The sequence below is a fragment of the Nomascus leucogenys genome, chromosome 21 (genome assembly GCF_006542625.1).
Source record: "Nomascus leucogenys isolate Asia chromosome 21, Asia_NLE_v1, whole genome shotgun sequence".
In the NCBI taxonomy this organism is placed as follows: Eukaryota; Metazoa; Chordata; class Mammalia; order Primates; family Hylobatidae; genus Nomascus; species Nomascus leucogenys.
Window position 1 is genome coordinate 30,273,582 of NC_044401.1, and position 10,319 is coordinate 30,283,900.

Here is a 10,319-nt window from a genome sequence, read left to right on the forward strand (position 1 = left end):
GATGAATCTAGCAATAAAATCAAAACAAAACCATCAGGTTTTGTTGGGATATCAACAAACACTTGATGGAATATCTTAGGATCTACTAATCTTTGGGTTAAAATTGTCCTGTCAACACAAAGCAAATTTTAAAGGGAAAAGATTTCATAGAAATGTAAATTGCAACTACAAACCTTCAGGACAACCAGATAGGGTGACTTGTATGCATTTCTACCAGTGACTACTCCACCAATTGTAGTACCCTATGATAACATTCAAAAAAGTTGTACATATATATAAGGTAAACAGGTTTTTCCCTCTTCTCTTCACAATTGCTACTGGTCATTTCTATGTAGTTGTATAGATAATACCAAAACAAAATAAAGATGCGTTTGAAAAATCAGGATAAAACCCATACTGGATAATTGCCAGTTCTTCATAGTATCTGTAAAATAGTGTAATTAATGCCTACTCTTGGAGTTTTACTAGAACAAAAGAGTAGACCCTGAGTGTTTGACATGGAACCAAATTATCCCAAAGCATTAGCATTTAGGAGACTGTTTAATATGTGTCCTTGATGGATAAAAATTATGATTATTTATAAAATACTATTTGTTACATCTTTATATGTATTCTTCTGGTGAATGTGAAATGAGACTAACAGCTTGCTAAAGCTGTTGATGTATTATTATTGCTTAATTAAATGCAATACTTGAAGGGTTTTAATACAATTTGTTCAAAGCTCATTGCTAATTCTTTAACCATTTAAAATTCCTTTATCATAATGGCACAAAATTGGAAACAGCCCAATCCAGCTGTAGATTAACATGAATATGCTCCACTGTTACAACTGCAGTCCTACTAAGATCACCTGAGGAAGTAGAATGTTTCTTTGAAATAGTTTACATATAAGTCTTAGTTTTCAAAGGGAGAAAAGTTTTCAATATTTTTAAATTATAAAATTTTGCTTATATGATCTTGAAAAGTGCATATTTATATGTGTAATTGCATTAGTGAGTTTGTTTTAAAGTATGTCTTAATCCTGCTTTGGGAGGCAGACTCTCCCAAACATTTAATTATTTTTTCCATATGGTGCCTCACACTGTGCCTATCTTATTCCTTTATCATTTATCATACTTTATTATATTTTCTCTCTGTGTGTATGTTTGTGCATGTCTCTTTTCCTCCAGAGTTTTAGCTGTACTAAGGAGAAACTGTTTTATTCATCTTTTACCCTTAGTAATTTGCCTAGTACCTAGAAATGAGAAGACACTCAGTAATATTTGAAATGCATGGGTAAATGAAGGTATCAGGTACATATCTTTAACCCTTACATTAAGTGAGACATATCAGCTGCTATTTTCCAAAAAATTAGTATTTAATGAATGGTACGAGTTATCAAGAGTCTTTTCCAATATCACCCAATGATGTTACATAAGACAGCCCTTTCCTCCTACCCAGCTATCCACTCTCTGCTTTTTATGTTGGAAGTATCTTCAAATGTCAAAAGTATCTTTGGATGTCCAGTAATACTCGACAGCAGGACACAGAAGCTCTGTGTGCCAAGGTGTATCTTCTTAAAACAGGGCTTCATTAAATTTGGTTGGTTAGTGAGCTGGTTATTCCATGAACAAAAGAGAAGCTATTCTCTGGGGCCGTTCAATTACTATAGTTAAGAATCTTCTAGTTTTTTTTCTTGGAGATATTCTGGGAATAGTCAAGGGTAATGGAACTGGAGATTCCACTCTTTATTACTACGTAGATCTTTACTTAATCCACCTATGCTATGCCTTGTACCTGGTAAATCTCCAATCTCTCTCCTGGAGTGAGAGTAGAGAAAATACTGCCCAGCTACGAAGCATGGTCTTGGGACCCAGCCATGGTTTTCCATTAGCATAAAAGACTTACAACCTGTTTTCAGCTCTGTGCTACACCTCATCTTCTAAGATGCCGTGTGTTTTTTAGTGCTAAGCCTTTCATGAGTACTAAGTGGTGTGCCACCACTCATTTATCTGCTTTCTTTCATTATCTACGAATTTTTCTATCTCCCAGTAAAATATAGAACTATCTTTTCTGTTTTCTTGTTATTTCATTCCTGTGGCTGAATGTCATTTCATTTCTTTACTGCCATTTTAGCAGGGGTGTTATGGATGAATGCACAAAAACATGATGTTTAATTAACCTTTCAAAGTTAAAGGAGAAACTCTCTGTAAAATAGATAGGCAAATATTTGGCCCTAAGTATTATGAGTTGTTGTATACTATGCTATGTCACAGAATGATATTACAACATGTATAGTTTGTATGTGTTTTTCCTATGTTATTGTCATAACTATAAATCTCCATTTAAAATATTGACAGAATAATAATTATTTGCTTTCAAATTATTTGCATGTTTTTTCTTGCTCTTCTTCTTTTTGAAACTTCAATTTCTATTAGTCTCCTATTTTCTATACATCAAGCTTTATTTTCTTTTCTAAATGGTGACAGAACCGTGAGAGACTTATGTTACCTTGTAATGATTTACCATTGGCTTAAATTCAGTTATTTATGTTTACTTGCTCCCATATTTTATATAAAATAAAAAATATTTGCCATTTCATAACTGTTTGATATGAAATAGAAAGGAAAAGCTTTGTTAACTACATACTCCGGTAGGGGCTAGAAACTATCCTATTAAGTAATGCAGTTTGAATTATCCTATTGGCAGAACTTCAGTGGAGTATGGCAAACTGGCAGAAATCATCACTCTGAATGATAATGATTATTACTACTACTTCTAGTAACAGCTACCAACACCATGCCAGCTATAGGAACCTCTTATGTATTGTGAGAGTAAGAGAGAAGTATTAGTGTCCCAATTTCACACACTACAAATGGTTTTTCCTAGGGTCAACCAGCTAGTAAGTGGGATATATTGGATTGAAACCATCTTATGACTGATTTCAAAGTATGCTTTTCCCCTAAAATACCATTAATAAAAAACAAGTGTGCATAATTATGTAATTTTAAAGTCAAGGATACTGATAAGAATAGTTATGTGGACAATTAATATTTTAAAATTTGAGTTGTTGTTTTTATAAAATCTGTAGCACAATTCTACCAGCTCCAATTTCAGCCCCTTACCTTGGTGCTCAGCTTTGTCCCCAGGCCTGTTCTTTTCCTTCTGCCCATTCTCTGCTTCTTTACTGTTTCACTAGTAGAAGCTCATAGCCCAGGTATAGTCTTTTTTGTATAACAGCTTTACTGAACTGTAATTTATGTACTATAAAATACACCCACTTAAAGTCTGCAACTCAATGCCTTTTAATATATTCAGAATTGTACAGCCAACATCACAATCAATTCTTAGATAATATTTGTCATCCCCACAAGAAACTCCATACCCATTAGCAGTCACTCTTCATGTTCTGTCCCCTCTTCCCTTGTCCTAGGCAACCACTAATCTACCTCCTATCTCTATAGACTTGCCTATTTTGGACATTTTATATAACTGGAACCATATAATATATAGTCTTTTGAAAGCTTGCTACTTTCACTTAGCATATTTTCAAGGTTCATCTATGTTGAAGCATGTGTCAGAACTTTGTTCTATTTTATTGCAGAATTGTATGCATATCCCATATTTTTGTAGGAATAACATATTTTTATTTATCCACTATTAGGTGGATGGCATTTGAGTTATTTCCAGTTTTTGACTGTTATGAATAATGATGCCATGCACACTTGTGCACAAGTTTTTGCATAGTCATATATTTTTATTTAATTTATCTCTATCCTTAGGAGTAGAATTGGTGATCATATGGTAACTCTATATTTAACCTGTTCAGGGACTGCCAGATTGTTTTCCAAAGCATCTGTACCGTTTAACATTCAATGTGAGGGTTTCAATTTCTCCATATCCTTGTCAAATGTGTCTTTTTAATTATAGATTTCCTACTGGGTGTACATGGTACCTCACTGGTGTTTTGATTTGTATTTCCCTAATGAATAATGATGCTGAGCATATTTTCATGTGCTTATTGGCCATTTATATAGCTTTTGAGAAATACCTATTCAAATACTTTGCCCATTTTTAGTTGTATTATTTAATAGTAAGAGAATATATTCCAAATACAAGTCCTTTATTTGATATATAGTTTGCAGACATTTTTCTTCAATTCTATGGGTTGTCTTTAAAATTTTTTTAAATTATAAATTGACAAATTATAGTAGTGTATATTTATGGGGTATGAAGTGATGTTATGATTTATGAATACAATGTAGAATAATTAAATCAAGCTAATTAACATATCCAACACCTTAAACACTTACTGTTTTTTGTGGTGAAAACATTTGAAATTTATTCTCTTAGTGATTTTGAAATGTATAATACACTATTATTAACTATATTCACCATGCTTGTGCAATAGAACCCCCCCAAAAAAAAACAAGAAAAGAAAGAAAACCCAAAACTTTTTTTTTTTTTTTTTGAAATGGAATCTCTCTCTGTCGCCCAGGCCGGACTGCAGTGGCCCATCTCGGCTCACTGCAAGCTCCGCCTCCTGGGTTCCCGCCATTCTCCTGCCTCAGCCTCCCAAGTAGCTGGGACTACAGGTGCCTGCCACTGCGCTCGGCTAATTTTTTGTATTTTTAGTAGAGATGGGATTTCACCATGTTAGCCAGGATGGTCTCCATCTCCTCACCTCGTGATCTGCCCGCCTTGGCCTCCCAAAGTGCTGGGATTACAGGCGTGAGCCACCGCGCCCGGCCGACTTTTTTTTTTCTGTCTAACTGAGGCTTTGTATTACCCCAGCCCTCAGCCTCTGGTAACCACCATTATACTCACTACTTCTATGAGTTCAATTGTTTTAGATTCCACATATAAGTGAGAACATGTAGTATTTGTTCTTTTGTGTCTATGTTATCTTATTTAGTGTAATCTTCTCTAATTCCGACCATATTATTGTAAATTACACAATTTCTTTCTTTTGTGAGGCTAAATAGTGTTCCATTGTGTATATATACCACATTTTCTTTACCCATTCATCTACTGATAAATACTTAGTTTGATTCTATATCTTGGCTGTTGTGTATAGTGCTACAATAAACATGAGAGAACAAATATAACTTCAGCATACTGATTTCAAATCTTGTGGGTAAATATTCTGTGACATAGCATCTCCATACAGTTTTCCTTAACAACTGTACCAATTTACATTCCCACCAACAGTGTATAAGGGTTCTCTTTTCCTCACATCCTCACCAACACTTGTTATCTTTAGTCTTTTTGATAATCATTCTGAATAGGTGGGAGGTGATATCTCATTGTGATTTTAATATACATTTCCCTAATGATTGGTGATATTGAGCATGATTTTACATATACATTGGCTATTTGTATGTCTGCCTTTGAGAAATGTCTATTCAGGATCCTTGTCCATTTTTTAATCAGATTATTTATTTTCCTTCTACAGAGTTGTTTGAGTTGCTTATATATTTTAGGTATTAGACCCTTACCAGATGTATTTTGCCAATATTTTCTCCCAATCTATAGGTTGTCTCTTCATTCTGTTGTTTCCTTTGTTATGCAGAAGCTTTTTATTTTGATGTGATCCCTTTTATCTATTTTTTGCTTTTGTTTCCTGTGCTTTTGGGGTCAAATCTAAAAAATCACTGTCCTGACCAGTATTGTGAGGTTTTTCTGTTATGTTTTCTTCTAGTAGTTTTACAGTCTCAGGTCTTATGTTTAAGTCTTTAATATCTTTTGAGTTGATTTTTGTGTGTGGTGTAAGATACACAATACCAGATTTATTCCTTTGCATTTAAATAATCAGTTATCCCAGCACTATTTATTAAAAAGAGTGTCATTTTCCCATGGTTTATTCTGGGCACTGTTGTCGAAAATTAATTGCTGGTACATCCTTGGGTTCATTTCCGGGTTCTTTATTCTTCTGTTCCACTGGTCAATGTGTCTATTTTTATGCCAGTACCATGCTGTTATAATTACTATATTTTTGTAGTGTAGTTTGAAATTAGATAGTGTAATGCCTCCAGCTTTGTTCTTTTGGTTCATAGTTGTCTTTACTATTCAGATTTTTTTGTGGTTCTTACAAATTTTAAGATTGTTTTTCTGTTTCTAAGAAAAGTGACATTGGAATTTTGATAGGAGTTGCACTGAATTTGCGGATTGCTTTCAGTAGTATAGACATTTCACAATTCACATTTTTACCATATGAATTCTTCCAATTCATGAACATGAGATATCTTTTCATTTATTTGTGTTTTCTTAAATGGCTCTTATCATTTTATAGTTTTCAGTGCACAGGTCTCTCACCTTTTTGGTTAAATTTATTTCTAAGTATTTTATTTTATATGGCTTTTGTAAATTGGATTGTTTTCTTGATTTCTTTTTTGGAAAGTATGTTGTTAGTGTATAGAAATCCTACTGATTTGGGTATGTCAGTTGAGTATCCTGCAACTTTGCTCCCTTATTAGAGTTCTGACAGTTTTTTTGGTTGAATCTTTAGGGTTTTCTATGCACAGTCATGCAGTGCATGAGGACATTTTGGTTAACAATGGATCACATATATGATGGGGGTTCCATAAGATTGTAATACTGTATTCTTATTATATCTTTTCTGTGTATAGATACACAAATGCTTCTCATTGTGTTACCATTGCCAATAGTATTTCGTATAGTAACATTCTGTACAGGTTTGTAGTTTAAGAGAAGTAAGCTATAACATATAGCCTAGGTATTTAGTATACTATACCCTATAGGTTTGTGTAAGTATACACCATGATGTTCACACACTGACAAAATTGCCTAAGGATGCATTTCTTAGAACACATTCCCATCATTATGCAATTTTTGCTGACTAAGATCATATAATCAGCAAAGAGTGAAAATTTCACTTCTTCTTTTTCTGTTTAGATGCCTTATTTCTTTCTCTTGCCTAATTGCTCTGGTAAGAACTTTCAATGCTGTGTTGAATAGAAGTGGCAAAAATGGTCATTCTTGTACTTGTTTCAGATCTCAGAGGAAAGGATTTCAATTTTTCCCCATTGAGTGTAATGTTACCTGTAGTTTTATCATATATGATCTTTATTGTGTTGAGGTACGTTCCTTCTATAACTAATTTGTTGAGAGTTTTTATCATGAAAAGATGTTGAATTTTGTCAAATGACTTTTCTGCATCTAATGAGATGCCCATAAGGTTTTTGTCCTTCATTCTCTTAATGTGATAACCATAATGTGTTAAACCATATTTGTGTCCTAGGTATAAATTCCACTTGATCATGGTGAATGGTCCTTTTAATGTGTTGTCGAATTCCATTTCCTAGTATTTTGCTAGTATTTTGTTGAGAATTTTTTCATCTATGTTCATCAAAGATATTGGCCTGTGATTTTCTTTTTTTATGATACCCTTGTTTGGCTGTGGTAAGACAGGGTAATGTTGGCCTCATAAATAAAGTTTGAAAGAATTCCCTCTTTGTCAATTTTTTGGAAGTTAAGAAGGATTGGTATTAATTCTTTAAATGTGTGGTGGAATTCGGCAATGAAGCCATCAGGCCTGAGGCTTTTCTTTGATAGGAGACTTCCTATTACTGATTAAATCTTCTTACTCATTATTGTTCTGGTCATATTTTCCATGGGTTACCTTTTAACCTTCTTAGATAGTGTTTTGTGAAGTTTTCAAATTTGATGAAGTTCAATTTATCTATTTTTATGGTGGTGTGCTGTTGTGTCATATCTAACAAAGCTTTGCCTAAGCCATGATCATGAAATTTACTCCTATATGTTCTTCTAAGAGATTTAGAGTTTTAGCTTTTACACTTATGTATTTGACCCATTTTGATTAGTTTGTGTATATAATGTGAAGAAGAAATCCAGCTTTAATGTGAGTATTCAGTTCTCACAGCATCATTTGCTGAAAAGATGATTCTCTCTCTGAGTTGTTTTACACCTGTTGAAAATCCATTCATCATAAATGTAAGGGTTTATTGTTGGGCCCTCAATATTATTCCATTGAGCTATATATTTATCCTTGTGCCAGTAGTACCCTTCCCTGATTACTGTAGCTTTGTGGTCCATTTTGAAATTGAAAAGTGTGAGTTTTCCAAATTTGTTCTTCTTTTTCAAGATTATTTTTACTATTCTCAGTCTCTTGAATTTGGAGACTGAGAATAGTAAAATTTTCAAGTGAATTTTAGAATTAGCTTGTAAATTTCTTTACAACTGGGGTTTTGATAGGGATAGTGATAAATTTGTAGATCAATTTAGAGAGTATTGCCATTTTAACCATTTTTGTCTTCCAATCCTTGAACATGGAATTGCTTTCCAATTATTTAGGTCTTCTTTAGTTTCTTTCAACACTATTTTGTGGTTTTCAGCCTATAAATTTTACAGTTCTTTAATTAAGTTTATTTCCAAGTATTTTATTATTTTTCATACTACTGGAAATGAAATTGTTTTTCGTTTTTTTTTTGGATTATTTATTGCCAGTGTGTAGAAATTAAGCTGAATTTTATAGACTGATCTTATAACCTGTAACCTTGCTGAACTTCTTCAATAATTTTAATAAATTTTAAGTGGAATCCTAGAAATTTATATAAGTTTATATAACTCTGTAATTATAAATTTACCATTTTCTTTTCAATTCGCCTACTTTTTATTTCATTTTCTTGTCTAATTGCCCTGCATAGCACCTCTAGTATGACACTGAAAAGATATGGTAAGGAGAATATCTCTTTTTTTCCCTGATCTTAGGGAAAACCCTGTAAGTTTTCACCATTAAGTATGATGTTAGCCATAAGCTTTTCATAGATCCTTTTTCTTATCAAATTGAGGAAGTTCAACTTTATTCCTAGTTTTCTGAATGTTTTTCACTAATGGGTGTTGGTTTTGTGGCTTTTGTCCTTCATTATATTATTAAGGTGTATGGTAATAATGAATGTTTGAGTGTAAAACTAACCTTACATTTTTGTGATAAATCCAACTCAGTAATGATATGTTTCCATATGTTGTGGGTTCTGTGTTTCTAGTATTTTGTTGAGGACTTTTGTATCTATATTTATAAGAGATGTTGGTATGTAGGTTTGTGTATGTGTGTGTGTGTGTGTGTGTGTGCATGTGTGTGTGTGTTTTGCTTGTAAGGTCTTTTTAATTAAGAACACTGTCCTCATAGAATTAGTTAGGATGCGTTACCTTTTGTAGGTTGTGGAGAAGTTTGTACACAGTGGTATTAATTCTTAAATGCTTGGAAAAATCACCAGTTAAGCCATTTGAGATTCTGCTTTTCTTTATGGGAAGTATTTTAATTACAAATTCAATCTCTTTACTTGTTATAGATGTAATCAAATTTTCTATTTCACCTTGAGTCAGTTTTAAAAATTTTTTATATATATTTTTTATTATACTTTATTTTCTAGGATACATGTGCAGAACATGCAGGTTTGTTACATAAGTATACATGTGCCATGGTGGTTTGCTGCACCCATCAACCCGTCATCTACATTAGGTATTTCTTCTAATGCTGTCTCTCCCTAGCCCCACACCCCCGACACGTCCCGGTATGTGAAGTTCCCCTCCCTGTGTCCATGTGTTCTCATTGTTCAAATCCCACTCATGAGTGAGAATATGCAGTGTCTGGTTTTCTGTTCCTGTGTAGGTTTGCTGAGAATGATGGTTTCCAGCTTCATCCATGTCCCTGTAAAGGACATGAACTCATCCTTTTTCATGGCTGCATTGTATTCCATGGTATATATGTGCCACATTTTCTTTATCCAGTCTGTCATTGATGGCCATTTGGGTTGGTTCCAAGTCTTTGCTATTGTGAATAGTGCCACAATAAACATACATGTGTATGTGTCTTGATAGTAGAATGATTTATAATCCTTTGGGTATATACCTAGTAATGAGATTGTTGGGTCAAATGGTATTTCTGGTTCTAGATCCTTGAGGAATTGCCACACTGTCTTCCACAATGGTTGAACTAATTTACACTCCTACCAACAGTGTAAAAGCATTCGTATTTCTCCACATCGTCTCCAGCATCTGTTGTTTCCTGACTGTTTACTGATCACCATTCTAACTGGTGTGAGATGGTATCTCATTGTGGTTTGATTTGCATTTCTCTAATGACCAGTGATGAGCTTTTTTTCATATGTTTGTAGGCTGCATAAATGTCTTCTTTTGAGAAGTGTCTGTTCATATCCTTTGCCCACTTTTTGATGGGGTTGTTTGGTTTTTTCTTGTAAACTTGTTTAAGTTCCTTGTAGATTCTGGATATTAGCCCTTTGTCAGATGGATAGATTGAAAATTTTTCTCCATTCTGTAGGTTGCCTGTTCACTCTGAT